Below are 16,947 nucleotides of genomic sequence, written 5' to 3'. Positions count from 1 at the left end.
AGAAAGAGTCATGGTGATGATGGGAAATATGCTTAGGAGCAGATTTAAATAGAAGAGAGACCACATACTCCAATCCCTAGCCACAAACTCTGGCATGGGTGTCTCATTGTCAGTGTGGTGCTATGTATCCCATCAATGGGGTGTAAGCTGTCGTGCCATATGAATCTGACTGTCTAGTCCAGAGGCTGTCTCTCTAAGTAGAATAGCAACATGGTATTCAGGGCCAGCAGCTGGTAGCTGCCTTGACCACAACGCACAATGATAAGAATTTTCCCCTTCCACAGCTAAAGCGTTTTTATAAGTTTGAACTTACTGGTGATGCAGTGACTGTCCAAACCAAAAGTTACTGGCAGGCTAGAGGGAGCTGATTTTACGATCTGGGCAGTAGCTAACTGCTCAGTGCTTTGCAGAAATAACCTCACGTTTCTACGGAACTTTTCTGTCCAAAGGAGGCCAAAGCATTTACAAACAATGGCCAAATCCTGCGCTCAATTACGCTGGTACAAAGTGATACTAACTTCCTGAAGCTTGTGGCTTTGCTCTGAATTTAGAATGTGTGTGAGAGCAAAATTTGGCTCTTACTTTGTCAGCTATATGGAAATCCAGCTCTGGATGGATCACACCAGCAGTGGAACAGCACCTGTGTAGGAAAAGAAGTGAAGCAGGATATATACTTGTGACGCATGGCCAGAAAGGGTTAAACATCCCGCAAAATAAATAACCCTCAAAAGACATGTGGGGAGATAATGTTTGTGTTTTTGTGTATTTACATATGTAAGAGTAGGGTGAAGATGTAATCAACAGTCCCTGTCTAGGCTGTATTCTGATAGTTCAGAGGTCAAAAGAACATCCTATTATTTAAATAAATTGTAAACACAGGATATCTCTGTATTCATCTCTCTTTGAAATGTATAGAAAATAATCCGTGAATGGTGGAGGAACAAGCAAATGGTCTTATGTTAATTCTACAGCTAAGTACTGGTGATGGACTTCCTTCAAACTCATGCTAATTACCTTTTGAACTCCATCTTGTCAAAAGACATGAAATTGTATAAAAGATCTTTGGGTCCTGATTTTGTCATCTCGGATCTGCTTAGGCTTCATCAGGGGAAGTTTGAGTCACAAGACTGAGGTCCCAGTTATGCTGGTATGCCCTGAATATGATATTTGGACATTGGACTATAACCTGTGAACTATTTCTGAAAGACCTCTTTGCAACTACAAAGCTCACCATCTCTGCTATGAATCTGAACCTCAATGAATTGAACTCATGTCTGTATGCATATTGAACTTTTAACCAGACTCTCTCTCTTGTTTTTTAATAAAGTTTAGTTTAATTAATAAGAATAGGCTGTAGCATGTATTTGGGTAAGTTCTGGACTATTCATTAACCTGAGAGGTAATGTGTCTGATCCTTTGGGATTGGTAGAACGCTTTTTTAATATGAGGAAATAAGATTTACAGAAATGGTCATCATATTTGATGTGGGTACCTGGATGGAGGCCTGAGGGAACTGTGTTGTTTGAACTTCTGAGTAACCAGTAAGGTAATAAGCTGTTTTGTGCTGGCGTGGTGAATCTAAGTATTGGAATATCCACCGGCTTTATGGGGATTGTCTGCACCATTCTTTGCAGGTCACCCTAATTGAGTGACCATCGTTGGCTCCCCGCTAGGACCCCGATCACAATGCTGTTGAAATTGGGAGTTAGGGTGGAGAAGGTAATTGTCAACAGAGCAGATAACTGTGTATGCCAAGTATCCTGCCTTTCCATTCAGAATCTAAACAGTAAAGCTAGTGGCATGACATCAAACACATGACTTCCTAAAGTTACCATTTAAATAGCGGCTTCTTGGCACAAAGACACAAGCTGGGCTATACTACTCATACGGCAACCGTATGCATTGGGGTTCCAAGCCTCCTCCCTCCTTGAGCTGGTTATTTTATAACTTCCTTTGTCCCAGGAGCTCAGGCTAAGAGTAAGGGGAGGCCAGGGAGCTGAATTTTGAGAATCTGTGGCCCCATTTAGGAGGACATGTTGTATAGTAGATTTGATTGGAGCTGTCTGCTGTGATTAAAAGTTTGGGGTTCAGGCACATTCTAAGTCTGTGGATAGCCACTTTTCCCCTGGTAATGTGAGTGCTGTGTGTATCTACAAGCATCTGTCTACAACCCTCTTCCCCTTCGATCACCAAAACCCTTTCTGCATTCTGACTATCAGCACCTTCCCCTTTTAACTTAAAAGCGACCATCTCCCTGCAAATGGGACAAACAAGAGATCTGAAACCGAGCTACGGCACGTGCAACCTCAAGCATCTGATTCACTTAGGCCATCGTAGAGGCTCTGGTAGGTCTCTGAATTAGTCAGTGGAGAACACTTCGCGTGAGAAGCTGGAGGTCTGCTACAAACTCTCTGGTGAGTATCTGAATAATTTTTATTCATTTTCTTTCTGAGAGCAGAGCTCGGGAATGTTTAAATGTTCTGAACTCAGCTACCTAGCAGCTGAAAGCTCCCAATGCTCAATAGCAGGAGAACAGAAGGGCACTGTTGGTTCCAAATCCATTGTGTTAGTTCCAAATCCATTGTGTTAAGGTTCTCTCGAGGGACAGTTATCACATGGAAGGACTGTGATATCTTAGTGTCATAATGTACTTGACAGAACCCCAATGAGCTAACTCCATTGTCAGCTGCAACACACAGAGCACCTGCTGCCAGATTTGCTGTGCAGAAATACTTAAACTGAGTCAGTGATGGGATTCTGAGTAATAAGGTAATAAATAGATGGAGGATTTGGTGATGCTAAGAGTCAGATTCTCCAATGATTAATGGTTAGGGGCCTTTTAAGTGCTGAGATGTTTTGAAACTCTGGCCATAAGCGTCACTATAGGGGCAGCTGGATAGTGAGCACTTCTGGAATCTTGTCCCCTATTTAAGTGCCTCACTGGAGATGCTGTTAGGACAACCTAGCCCCACATGAAAATTAGGAGGAGTGTGACCAACCTGCACTGGGAATGCTGCAGCCAGGGATTTTGGAGCTGTGTGCATGGAGCTTTGCTTTGTTTATTGTACGTACGAACAACACATGCTCCAAGCAAGCCCTGACTGCAGGATAGACCTCTCAGGGCAGAACTGTAATGGGCAGATTCTAAATACTTAATTCTTTTTACAAACATTTCTTTACTGAGAGGCACAAGCAAGGAGAATTACAGAGGTCCTTGATACTGCTAGCTGGACTTTGATTCTACAAACACACAGAGGGCAGTGGAAGGTAGGGTCCGTTTTATACCATTGTATTTAGCCAAGCACTTAAACAGCTTGGAAAGTCTTAATTTCTCAATCTCAAAAGCAGTTCTGCATCCATGGCAGCTGGTGATGGCTCTGGATTCCATTCCAGGAGCTGCAGCGGCTTTACCAATTTCCAAGGGGCTGTGCAACTACAATTGAATGAGGAAAAGAAATCTGCAGCGATGTCTGTCTGAGAAGAGGTGAAATCCTTCGTAGTGAGGATCCCCAGATTTGGTGTAGAATTTTCCTCTCCCGATTGGTTTTGTACTATCCCAGCATTTTATCATTTCAGACCATTCCAGAGCACATGCATAGAGCCAGCGCACTCTGTCTTAAAATCCCCAGGTGTGTGCCATTCATTTTCACTGGTTACTGTTGTTTGGGTGTTCAGCTTAAAGGAGACTCTGCCTCGTGGAGTTTGCCATCTAAATACCCCAGACTTGTCACTCATGGCTTCCCACTGCGCCAGTGCTGAAGGCAATGATCTTTATTCTCTGAGAACGATCGGAATACGACTTTACTTTAAACCAACTACATGAGGCAGGTTTACTCTAGCTCCTTTCCGTTAGCATCCCTGATTCTTGGGGATTGATAAACCCCATCTCAAAATTGCATTGAAATTTGTTTTAGGGGCACTGGCTTGTCCAGGGCTGCAGGAATGAGAGACAGACAGAAGGGGAGAAGATTTTCAAAATAAAAAACAGGCTGATTTAGTGGTGCTTTTTAGAGAGACAAAATTCTCATACGAGAGACTGTGCATGTGTTGTGTGTGTATAATTTGCTACTCTTGGTACTGCCAGCTTTGGATTTAACTGTGATACTCGTGTGTGTTTCCCAAGAACTTCTTGTTCTGAAAGAGATGATCATCAGATGCTGAGCAAAAGCACAGCTCTGAGAGTGCCTGTATTCATTCGTTTTTTCTCTTCGCTTGGAACACAAAGTGTCACGCTGAATGCTTCTTCCACTGATTTGTTCCTGTAAACACAGAGCTAATTCTGTCTGGTGCAGAAATGCCGCTGGAACAAACTTTCAGTGGTTATTAACATTTTTTTATTCATTTAGTAAAAAATGGGACATTTCAGGTGTCCCAAAAGAAGCTCTCCTTATAGAGGTTTCCACTGTTTGAAATCCAGCACTTTGTTGCTAGTGACTAAAGGTGTTACTGTGTGATCTGACCTCATTGAGAGGGGCTCAGACTTTTCCAGAGCACTCTAACAGGGAGATTGTCTGAAGATTAATGCATCTGGATTGTTAGTATCAGCATAAACACTTCCTATCACCTGCCATAGCATCTGCGAACAAACCCAACCTAACCACCTCCCATTTCTGCAGAAACTTTAGGCCTCAAGCCAAGCTGAAAATTCATTGCACAAAAGGAAATTTTAAAACCAGACCATAAGTTCTCGTCAACTTCCCCTTCACGTAGCTCAAAGTTGTCTCAAACAAGAAACGTATCTGACAGTTGCCTCATGGTTTTCAAAGAGTGTTGTAATGGCGGGACTTGGTGGATTCATTAAACTAAATCCCTGAGACTCTGAGGATGAGTGGGGGGTGCGGGGGGTATAGGTCAAATCCATCTCAGTGAAAGCAAAGGAAGTGTCAGTCCAGCAACCCCGTCCATCTCTGAATCACCTCGATAGAATGGGATGTGGCTGCGATACAATCACTAGACAGAGATGGAGGGAACTGCTCCCTGAAGGTTGGAGCTCTGCTCTTTGGGGTTGACTCCAACCTTGCCTGTTACCTGAAGGGAGTTTGTACCAACTCAATAGCACGGTCTCCCTCTGTCATCACTCAAACTGCCAGAAAGTCCCCTGCCACTTGGCCCCTGTTTTGCCATGGTTTGGGTGTGCGTCTTGTTAAAGCAATGGAGGGAGCTTGGGCCAAGGCTCAAGGCTTAGGTGCTGTGCATCCCCTGGAGAGAACAGGGGCCCATGCAGCCTGTGTTAACTTGTCTCTCCCCTTTTCAGAGTGAAATGAGAATGGTACCTGCCCTCACTCTCGTGCGGATACTGCTGTCACTGGGTAAGCAGAGATCCTGCTTTTGCCCCCCTTGCCTTCACCTCTGGAAACACTGCCTGCTTTCCCTGCCCTTGCCTTTGCTTAGAGATCCACCATAACTTCCGCACAAGACGTTACTGAAGTGTTCGCTCATGACCGTGAATTTCAGAGCCCAGGCCATCCACTGTGAGGGAGCTCATGGGGCTGGGAGCCTGGAACTCTTTCTTCCAGGCCTGCTGCTGAGTCAGTGTGGCCTGGCCCTGGGGCAAGTCACGTACCTCTCCTGTGCCTCAGGTCTCCAGCAGGGAAGCTAATAAGCTGCTTGCATGGTGCTTTGAAGGCATACAGGGGCATGAGCTGAGCATCCTCCTTAACGCTCATGATTTCTCTGATCTCTGAACGCTGGGCACTCTAGCATGGCTCCCATGCACTGGCCTCCGCTTGCAGCAGTACCATTGACCTGGGATCTGCACTTGCTCAGCCAAGCCCCAGCAATAAAGCAGGGTGGGAAGGAAGAGAAGGGCTGAATGCAAGTTTCAGCTGCAGGGAAGTATCTCCGAGCTATTGATTTTTGGAGCTGCAGAGGCAGCTGGGTGCCTTGAGCTCCTCCTTTGCCCAGTGTTCTTCACTGAAACTCCCCAGCCAGCCACAGAGGAGGCCTGTTTGCAAAACAGCAGCTATAAGAGCAGCACTTTGCATTTCTTATTTACAGAGTACCAGCTGTGCACCTTGTGCTCCGCAAGGGCTCTGCCCTGACGCAGCTCCCCCCACAACTCGGGAGCAGGGCTAACGCGTCAGGAAAGCCAGGAGTCCATGCTGCATGATCAGATCGGCTTTGATTTAACGCCTTCAGCTGAAGATCCCCAGTATTTAAGGAGCATGAATGGGAGAATCAGCCCCCTGCCTTCTGAGATCTGTTAATGCTCATTTTGACCCTGCCCATAATTTCCCTGTGGTTTCCCTCCCCTGGGAATTTCCTGTTGCTTCCCACCTTACCCCTGCCCTCTGCGCGGCTCACCCAGCCACCTCCCTCTGTCATCACTCAAACTGCACAGCCTCTGGGGCACTGAGAGTTTGGCTGCTGCTGATTCTGGGGCCTTTTCTGCCCCCTAGTGTCCTTTCCTTGCCCCCATTCTCTAGCCCCTGCCCTGCAGAACTTGCGCTTTGTGCCAGTGAAGGCTAGGACAGTTTGACGCGGCTCTGTTTGTTTCCTCTGCCATGGCTCTTCAGCAGCCTCCTGAGCAATAGCTGTGTCACTGCGTGTGCAAACAAGCCGAGGACACAGCCAGCTGGGTTTGAGAGCTTCAGGGCCATGGATGGGGAAGCAAAGAGGGAAGGGCTGAGAGAACTGACATTCACACACTAAATGCAGCCCGTGCACCAGTGCTATGCCAGGCTGAGGGTGCTGGAATGACCCTTGCCACAAGGATGCAAGGCCAGTCCCGTGGTCAGAGAACTAGTTTAAGACTTGGGGACCTGGGTTCAAATCCCTGCTCTGCCACAGACTTCCTGGGTGACCTTGGGCCAGTCACTTAGTCTCTGTGTCAGTTTCCCATCTGCACAACGGAGATTATAACCCTGCCCTGCCTCCCAGGGGTGCTGGGAGGGCATCTACGTTAGACTGTGCGTGCTCCGATACTCTGGTGATAGGCAGTGGTACACGAGAACAGTTCATGAGGAGCCACAGCCCTCTGCTTCAAAAGAGCAACATGGCTGGGGCTCGTGCGTGGAGCGCTCTCCCACTTCCTGTTCCGTGCCTCTGCCGACAGGAAGTGAGGCCGGGATTCCCCTGCGGGGAGAACCGGCACCGTGGGGCTGCAATGCCCGGCTTAGCCGGAGTGTCTGGACTGGCAGCACTAAGGCTGCTGCTGTGGAGAAGAGCAAAGCGGCCTAGTCCTGTCACAGTTTGCACCAGCGTAGTGTGAATCCTGGGGTGCAATTTTTGACAACCCCTCCACCCCTAAGACTTGGTAAAAGGGATCTTCCCAGGACATGGTGCCAGGGCAGCAGTGCTGGGGGCTCGCTGCAATGACCCTGTCCTGAGGAATGGCTGGGCCAGAAGCATTTAGTTTGTGTCTTGGCTGCACCACGGGCCTCTGCCCTGGAGGGTATGAGGCGTGAATAGGAAGCATGGCCCTAGGGGAGGCTGTGCCCATAAGTGGGGGCAATAGCAGACCTAGCACTTCATCCTCAGCTCTGCCCACCTCCCAGAGGCCAGGTTAGCAGCAGCCCATCACGGCATCACCCTGGCTTCAGACTGCGGAGAGACAAGGCCTCAGCCTGGGCGTAACAAGCTGAGACATGTGCAAAGCAGTTGGCCTGCATGTGGCGTTGCTTCCAGTCTTTTCAAATGCCCTCACCTCCACTGACCCGGTCAGAGGGCTCCCTCTCCGGTGCTGCTGGGAGGGCAGAGAAGGAAAGACCATTCTGCTGGCTCTGGTGTCACGGTCACGAGGCTCTAGGACTCTGCCAGCAGCCTGGGGCTACTTGGCCCCAGGGCTGGTTCCGGCAGTGAAACAGCTGCATGGACCCTCCCTCTGGCGGAAAGGCGCTGCCCTGGCTCCCCATGTCTGGTGATGTTTTGTGAAGGAGCTGGTTCAGGGGGTGCAGCATTTTGTGCAGTCAGAGAGTGGGGGAGGACTCTGCCTGCGTGAAGGGAGCAGGGTCTGCCAGGCTGGGTGCAGGGAGGGTCTTGGTCTCTTTGGGTTGGAAGGGATGTTTCGAGGGTGAGCAGGCACCTGGCAGGCCCAGGCTGATCTAGGTAGCACTACTGTTCTCTGCACCATGCTGCATTCTGCCGTTCGGGGCTCATCCCTCTTCCTTCCTTGGTGCCTGCAGGGAATGGGGGGGTGTTGGCTGGCCTGGTCATCACTCGCCCCAAGCTGGAGGCTGGCTTAGGGGACTCTGTCCTGCTGGAATGTTTCTTCCAAAGTCTGGTGCCAGGGGACTGGAACGTGATCAAAGTGGACTGGCTACATGTGCCAGAAAACAATACTCAGGCGGTGAGTCCAATTGCCAGGAAGGGCCCAGGGTAGCACCACAGGTCCAGGGAGAACGGGACGCCTGGTCACAGAGCATAGCAGGGCCCCAGGGGGGTGGGCAGAGATACTGTTCAGCACCCCCAGCTCAGAGAGAGCAGCAATTTCTAAGGGGGATGGAACTCCAACTCCACCCGGGGGGAGAGGCTGTTCCTAGCTGACAGCTGTTCTGAGGTCACTGGGTGAGGCGATTTGGAGGCACCTCATCCCAGTTCCTAGGTGCTCAAGTCACAGAATCCACCATATCAACTCGGACTGACTGACCCCTTGTTGGGCCTTTCAACAGAGAGCCAGTGGGGTGTAGGCTGCAATACTGCTCCCCTCGGAAGAGCGACCTGCCAGGGCAGGAAGAGGCGTGCAGTGGGGGTGCGGGGAGGAGCAGCAGCTGGGGGGGATATTCAGAGGAACTAAGTTCACACTTGGGAGTATATTGGCATCCAGTCACATGACGAGCCATATCCCCTTGCAGGAGGAGATGGTCTTCTACTACTACAGTAACCACAGCATTCCTGTGGGACGCTTCCAGCACCGAGTGCAGTGGTTGGGCGATGTGGCCCGCAAGGACGGCTCTGTGAGGATGCTGGATGTACAGGTGGACGACAGTGGGACGTACACCTGCGAGATCCGGGTGTTTGGGCGGAGCAGCATCTTCAAAAACTACACCGTGCTGCATGTGGCCTCTGCCGGACGGAGATGTACGCGCCCTCCATTGCTCGCTTATGCCTCCCCTTGGCTACTGGTCAATTTCACAGCAGCCTCATCGGCTCACCCTTTCGCTGAGGGCAGTCTCCCCTTCCCCTGAGCCAAGTGCCTCCCTTCAGGATGGGGCTGTGTTGGCTTAAGGGCCCCCTGGGTCACGCTGTCTGCAGCCCTATGCAGTCACAGTGATGTGCAAGCACGAGTGTGGTGCTGGCAGGTTTGCCACCAAGTGTGAGAACTGGGGCAGAAATCCCCAGGTTTGTGCAGCCCCCAGGCTCCATGCTGTGCTCCCTGGAGATGGATCTCTGCCCCAGTCCTGTGGGAACCAACCAATCTGTTACCAAGGGGAGGAGACAGCCACGTCTCCTGGATGCCTTTGGGGTGATGTGCCCCTCCCCAGGTCTTGGGCATCCACCAGCATGGGCTGGGCAGAGACTGACTCCTGATGGCTAGTGTGCTGGAGCAGAGACATTGCTAACCCTGCTGCCTGTCTCTCTCACCCCCAAGGGTCCGGATTTGCAGTGGCCCAGGACTCCAAGAGCCCCAGTAGCAGTGGCTGGGGGGCCATCCTGGGTTACGTCTGTGCGACCGCCTTCCTGGCCCTCTTGTTGGGATATGGGCTGAAGAAGTTTCTCCAGAGGCAGAGGTAACAGGCCCTGGCTCCCACAGCTGCAGGGTGGGTGTGGCATCATCCTGCCTGGTGGTTACCTCCTGCCACAGGCCAGCACGGGAGAGGGGGACGCTGGTGGGATGCAGGTGAATTTCAGCACCTGGGGAATCCCGGCCTGTGACAGCTCAAGGTGACCGCACACACTATGCTCCTCTGCCCCCTGGTGGCTCAATTCTGTCTGCCCTGCCCTGCCCTCTCCTCTCTCGTCAGTGCAGGGGCTGCTCCTTGGGTTCCACATGTGCTCCTTTCCCTGTCCCTGCTGAACCTGCCTGTTCTGGGAGCTCTCCTCCTCGCAGGGAGGGTAGGGGACGTCCTCTTCTTGACATGCCTGATCCCCCACTGCCCTGGTTCGACAGACAGATCTCTTGTCTGGTAGGGAGGGGAGGCAGAGTGCTGGGGTCCCAAAATATCCTGGCCCATGTGCCCCTGCACTGGATGGGGAAGAGCTGCATCCCTGGCTGTAGCAATTGCATATAGGGCTGGAGCCCTCTTGTGCACAGCAGGTTGCAGCGAGGCCAAGGCGTATGGGGTAGGTGCAAGGCCAGTCATTAAGAGAGAGGGTCCCTCCACACCTGAGTATGGGCAGAGAGGCCCAGACTCACTGGTATGAAATGGCTGAGCAGCGGACTTGGCCTTTCCTTGCTCCTTTCTGTCGCCAGGGGTTCCTGACCAACAGGAAGGCCAGAGTGTCGGGGAGAAATGCAGACAGAGCCAGGCACTAGTTCTGGAATTAACCCACTGAAGTGTGGAGGGGATGGGTGGAGATGACTGCTCCTGTGGGAGTCAGCTTCATGCAATTGATGTTCCTTCCAGACATACGGAGAACGGGCCCCTGTCGAGAAGTCGGGATGGTGGCAGTCGGGATGAAGCAGAGGTGAGAACTCAGTCTCTGCTTACCAAGCTGAGTGGGGCTAATGTTGCCAGACCCTGTAACAGGGAAACACCAGAATCCAGGGGATAGTTCCTGGAATAAAAGGAGGATTTGGGACAGCCGAGCTGCTATCCAGCCTGCCCCAGGCACTGAATGCGCGTGTTCACGCATGCCTAGGGCCAGTAAGGAAAGCCTGGTATTTGTTTTGCTGTATCATTGGCCATTAGTGTAGGAGGTGATTGGAATTAACCCCAGATAATTCCATCCTGCCTGACTCCTAATTAGGAGATAATGTCAGTGGAGCAGAGTGAGCTAACGGGCTCCTGCTGCTACCTAAATGCCCAGGCAGAGACTAGATCTTTATGTTCAAAGCAGGAGGTGTGGGGCCTGTGACAATGTTCTGTCCCAGCCACTTTGTTGCTGTTGCAGCCCAGGACTGATGTAGGATTTATCATATCAGAGGGATGTGGGACAAGAGCTGCTACGTTCCAGAACAGACGGATTGTGTGCAGTATAACTAACCGAAGGGCAGTGCAGGGAGTGTAAGCTTGTGGTTAGGCCGGGGCAATGGGAACCAGGGCTCTTGGATTCTAGTTCCACGTTAGCCACCTTGGCAAGTCACTTCACTTCTGTGCCTCAGTTTCCCTGTCTTCAAAATGGGGATCATGATCCTGCCTTAACATGCATGGGGCTTCATTAATGAATGTCTGCAAAGTGCTTTGATGTCCTCAGATGACAAGCATAAGAGAAGGGTAAAGTGTTGTTGTGGCCTTAAAGGTACAGAGGCCCTGAACATTCACAGTGAATAGACTTCAGTGGGAAGTGGGGGCTTCGCATTCCCAGGATTTGTGGGGATCTGTTGTCCCATTAGGAATAAACAGGCCCTTTACTTTGTCTAACACTGTATCTATTTGTTCAGCTTTTATCAGAGGATGCAAGGGTCTTTTTCACACTAGGTACTATGAAGGCAGGGAGTTTAGTATGAGTCCCATCCAGCACAAGAGTCGCCTCTGCAGTGACACTAGCTAGGATAAGCTGATCAATGCGCTCAATCCTCATGCTTCAGGGCACGAGCTCCTCACCAGGGTCAGGAAGGTGTCTCCTCACACAGCAGAGGACTGCCCCATTGGATGTGTTAAGGGGGCTTTACACACCTCTCTCTGCAGCATCTGGTGTTGGTGACTGCCACCAGTTAGTGGGCGTCAGACTGCCCAGGCTGGGGACTCTGCTGGCCAGCATGCACTTTACTTACTGTAATGCAGGTTACCCTGGTGGTTGCTTTGATACAGCTGTGTTGGTAAGTGACCCCCCCCCCGCCTCGCCCAGCATACCTGAGTGGGTCGGGAGGGGAGCAGACCAAGGAGTTTGGAGCAGAGCTGGGCCCTCCGGTGAGCTATTCAGCATTTGTCTATCATCCTGCCCACCAGATGCTGGGAACTCTCAAAACAGAGGCTGCCTGGTCCTGCTCTGGAGAGTCACCAGCTGAAATGAGCCTCTGGAAATACCCTCTGGAACGGGCATGTCACAGGCCACACAGGGCCTGAGTCTCTTTCTGATCTTCCTGGCAGGAAGGCATTTACTCCCTCATACCCTGTGCGGAGATGCTCAAGGCTGGGCAGGAGGCAGAGCTGTGGAGCAAAAAGGACATGACCTACATGACCATGGTGAGCTCTGTGTCAGGAGATCCAAGCAGCTGGGGCAGGAGAGGAGACCAGCCCCCCCCCCCCACCAAAACACAGGGCCTGCCATGCACTGGCATGACCCCACTGATATCAACTGAGGGCACAGGGTGGGCAGTTTGCCTCCAGGCGAGCTGTGGGGTTCTAGCCCATTTATTTGGCGGTGATGTGGAATTGGGGATGTAATACCAAGGGTGGCTTCTGGATGCAAACTCTATAGAACTCTCTGTGTAAGGCAGGATCTGTTCTCTCTGCAGGGCAAAGCAAATGGGGACCTGACTGACGTAGTTGGGTTGATCCAACTTTTTAGTATAGCTCAGGCCTAACACAGCCCCCTGGCTCTGACAGCGCTGATGGCTTTGCACTTTGTCCCCTGCAGCACCCCTCTGCCGCTTTCTCTGGGGCGGACACTGCACCACTGGAGAACAACGTGTACGTCCAGCTGCAGAGGAAGAAGATCCCAGTGGAATGGCTGGATGAGGGGAGACTGGGCAATGAAGGAGCCCAAGAAAGCAAGAAAACCTGTGAAAAGTCCAGCTGTCCAGAGGAGGAATTCCCTTGCCCCCTGGATTGGGGGAAAGCACCTCTGAGCCCAGCCTGGCACGACGGCCAGGGACATTGACCTCTCCCAGGGACAAACTCTACCCACTCCGTCAGCATGCTGCAGGGCTGCTTTGTCTGTACAGGGTATGGGCCGTATCGCTCTAGCTGTCCAGGTTATAATCTATTTGTGCTGTGACAGCACCTGCCAGCCCCAGCCAGGATCGGGCCCCATGGTGCCCAGCACTGTGTGGACTTGCTGCTCCTTGAGGATGTTTTCGAAAGGGTGACTCCATGCTCTGATGGGGCTGCTGCTGTTTTTGCGACTGTGCCGTGAGCCCAGCACGGCCTGGCCTGCACACAGGGCAGTGGGAGGGCACTTCTTGCTATCTGGGGCAGGCCAGGAGTGGGGCACAGGAGGGTGATGAAGATAAATGGACTTTGCTCTGGTTTCACCCTCATTCTGCGGGCGGGACAGTGCCCTGGGGCAGAGCTTCCACTCTCCAGCTGGGATATTGGTCAATGCTGTCAAAACCCAGCGAGAGAGAACTCCAGGGAGAGTCCCACCTCCAGACGAGGAGGCGGTGATCGGCCATTGGGTGCCCTGCAGCTGCCTGAGCTGACCTGCTTCCTGGGCACCTAGCGGGCTCTGAACTGCCAGCCTGGCACCTTCCACCAGAGCCACATGGGAAACAAGCAAACCGACGTCCGGGGGAAAAAGTTCAGTTGAACTGTAGCAAACCCAGTGCTCTGTGTGTGTAAATAGATGTGCACCACCACCCCCTACGCGTGTTTGTGTCTCCATTTATACACTTGCAATAACTAGGAATATTCTTCACTCTGTTCTACCTGGACAAAATCTGCATGTGAGGTTCCAAGTTGCTGGTGAACAATGGGACTGGTTCAGCCCCTTATTTCTGAGTGGGTCAGCTCTGCTCCCTGCCCTGTCCTGGTCTCTTCCCTTGCACGGGGGGGGGGGGGTTAGAACCCTGCCCCAGTGCACTGCCCGAGGCCTCTGGCTCTCCCTCCAGGCTCCTTCGATAGATGTTTGACACCCCCACGTGCAGTGACCTGAGAGGGGCTCGCTCCATTCCTGGAGAGAAAGGGGGACCACTCGCTGTGCTTAGCGTGGGCTCTGGCACGTGGGCCAATGCAGCAAAAGTTACTGTATGCTGCAGTCATTTGTTTCACATTGCCACCCCACTCGTTTTCTGTTGGTGAGGCAGAATAACCGGAGCGAGGGGCTTAAATATGCCAACAAATTTTTATTGAAGTTGAAACAAATATAAGGCTGTAAGTAATGACTAAGGGCCTGTTATGTCAGAGCTAACGGTGCCCCAGACAGGAATGCCTGGGGTTATTCAGTGTAGTTGGGAGACTTCATGCTACACAAGCAATCGATCTACTTCGTGATTTAGTATATAATAATCCTGTACTTCAATGAATAATCTGATACTTCAGGTGCATTCTCTCTGGCAGGGTCACGAGGCACTTTACAAACTATACACGGTGTTCAGCCCCCCACCTTGTGTGTGTGTGCACACGTGCACACTTCCCTGTTCATGTCTCACCGTTTTGCTAACCTGATTTCAGGGTGAGTCTCATGCTATTTGGCGTTTGTCTTGAAGCCCCGGCGCTGGGAGTCCTGTCACTACATGAGACTCTCAGCTCTCGTTTAACAAGAGAGAGCTTCTAGCCTTCATGGTTGCAAAGAAAAGCTTGAAAATGTGACCCAAGTGCAACCTAAAGGCTTAGACACTTGAAGGCAAAGAAAACAAAACCCAACCCCAAATCTCACAACTTTTAAGCCAATCTCATGATTTTGGGGGCCCGATTTGTGACTTTTGACTGCGTGGGCCTGGCATCGCTGTCCGATGTTGCCAGCATGTCAGTTCATGGCCATTTCCCTGCCTGCCGCGCTGAGCAATGGACTGTTTCCAGCATAAGGGCAAGGAAGGAGGTACTGAGCAAAGCTGGGAGCCTGATCCTGCACGAGTGCTGCTGTCCACCGAGTCCTGCCTGGCAGAAGGGAACAGGGAGCTGTGCACCTCGTTAGCCTGACAGGAGCCTGCTCCTCAGACACATGTGCTCCCTGTCTTCTTTATTCCTGAGCTCCTGTGGTTTGACCTCTCCCCTGCTCAGTGAAGGTGGACTCTGTTCAGATGGCCTTAACCTGTTCCCCTTGTTGACACAATATGGTTCAGGAGGTGGCTTTGATCTCTGTGTAGTAGGGAACACATGGATAAGGGATCACCCTCCCACATCCTGGGGACCAGGACCTCTGTGCTCCCCATCATCAATTCCCTCCCCATCTGTACTCATTTGCCCTTGGGTGTTAGATTAGATCCCATTCCCTCATCCCGCTCAACAGTGAATTCAGTGCTGGTGAAAAACCGAGGGGCTGGCAGGGTGGGCTAGTTCCAGGTATGATGGGAGCAGATGCTGGGTGAATGTCCCTATGCTGCTCCCTACCAAGGGAGCAAATGTCTCAGTGGAGCATCAAGACTCTGGAGAGCCCGTCAGCCTGGCTGAGGTTGAGGTGCAGGGTCAGTCTGGGACATGCCGCTGGGAACACCTTGCAGCCATTTAGGTTGGATGCTCGCCCTGTTCCTGAGCCCTTACTACCTGCCCCTTCTGCACGGGCTGGGAAGAACAGCAGTGAGTGTCATGCTGTCTGGGATGGGGGAAGTGAGCGCACATCCTTTGCTGCAGCCAAAGCCATTCTCAGAGGCCACGCGGCACTGTGAATTACCTCTGTCTGGGCTGAGCCTGGTCTCAGCACTGCCCGGAGTCTGCTGCATGCGGAGAGCCAGAGCAGGCTGTGCTCTGCCGGAGAGAAAGGCCAGAGGTGGGCAAGCTCCATCCACGCTGGCTGGAGGAGAATTCTGCCCCCCGAGCCTAGGAGAGGGACTCATTGCTGCATGGCCTGTCAGTGAGGCAGCCCCAGACGGGTGTAGCTGATGGTCCCCGGGGTGGGTGATGAACAGAGTTCAGATGTGGGCTTGGGCCACAGGAAGTGTGATGGAGGTGGCATGAACCTAACTGATCCGTTAGAGCAGGAGCCCTACACAGGTGAGGCCCAGGACTGTAATAGGAAGGGCGGTGCTAGTCAGCACTGGGGCATGGGCAGAGCAGCGTGTGGCGAGCTTGCGTGGTGATGGCAGCTTCGTTTCTCTGGCCGGGCTGCGTTTTCCCCAGTGCTCTGCAGAACAGGGCTCTGAGTCCCACGCTGGGTCCTGGCTGCGGGAGAGCTGAGTTCCACGTGTGCTTCAGTCTCCACTAGGCGGTGAGAGATTTACCTGGCAGGTCTTCATGCCAGTGGGTGGCGATCGCGGCGCTCAAGTTCCTCTCCAGTCCTTAGTGAAGGGAACTGCATTAGCCGCACAACTTTCTTCCAGGAAAGCTTCCCCTGCCCCTGCCTCTGCCCACACCAGGGAAACTCCCCTGGGCCTCCCACTCTTAGTAAGAGCCCATCCCATGGCTCTGCTCCGGAGATGGCTGCATTGCCTTTGCTGGCCGCTAGGGCCTGTGTCCAGTGGTTTATTGGCTCCTGGGATGGGAGTGCCCAGGGAGTTAGCAGCTGAGTGTGGAAATGGTAATGACGGTGGGAGCTCATTTGGTGGTTTGCAGCCTAGGGCCTGGATGTCACAGCCTTATAATGGGGAAGGGGAGCCGCTGGCTCAGCAAAGAGCACGTTTCCTTCTCCAGCTTTTAGCCAAAACTTTTGTGAGAAAACAAAGAAGGGAAACCCTAGCCTGGCCCTGACCCAGGCCCGTCAGAGGTTTGCCCTACCAAGGGTCTTCTTCTCACCCCACTGCCAAGCAGCTGTTATTCCAGAGCTCCGGGGTTCCCCTGGAAAGTGTGATTGGCAATCAGTCCCTTGCCGCTCTCCTGCCTCCAACCCAACACACCTGCACGAGGTCTGGCAGGAAGTAACTCTCTGCTGTAGGGAAGCCAAGCAGGGCTTGGGAAGCTGCGAGATAACACCTGAAGGTAACTGAGAGCCCACACAACATAAGGAATAGAGGGCAGGCCCGCTGGGGGTTAAACTGAGCCCGAACACAGGCTGCATCGCTCAGGTATGTGCTTTGCTAACATGTGATAGTCCCCAGAGCACCCCGGGAGTCTCTGTAGGAGAAATAAACCCTGCGTATTACTTAGTCCA

The sequence above is a fragment of the Lepidochelys olivacea genome, assembly GCF_965140295.1.
Source record: "Lepidochelys olivacea isolate rLepOli2 genome assembly, chromosome: 22".
In the NCBI taxonomy this organism is placed as follows: domain Eukaryota; kingdom Metazoa; phylum Chordata; order Testudines; family Cheloniidae; genus Lepidochelys; species Lepidochelys olivacea.
This window is presented reverse-complemented; position numbering follows the sequence as displayed.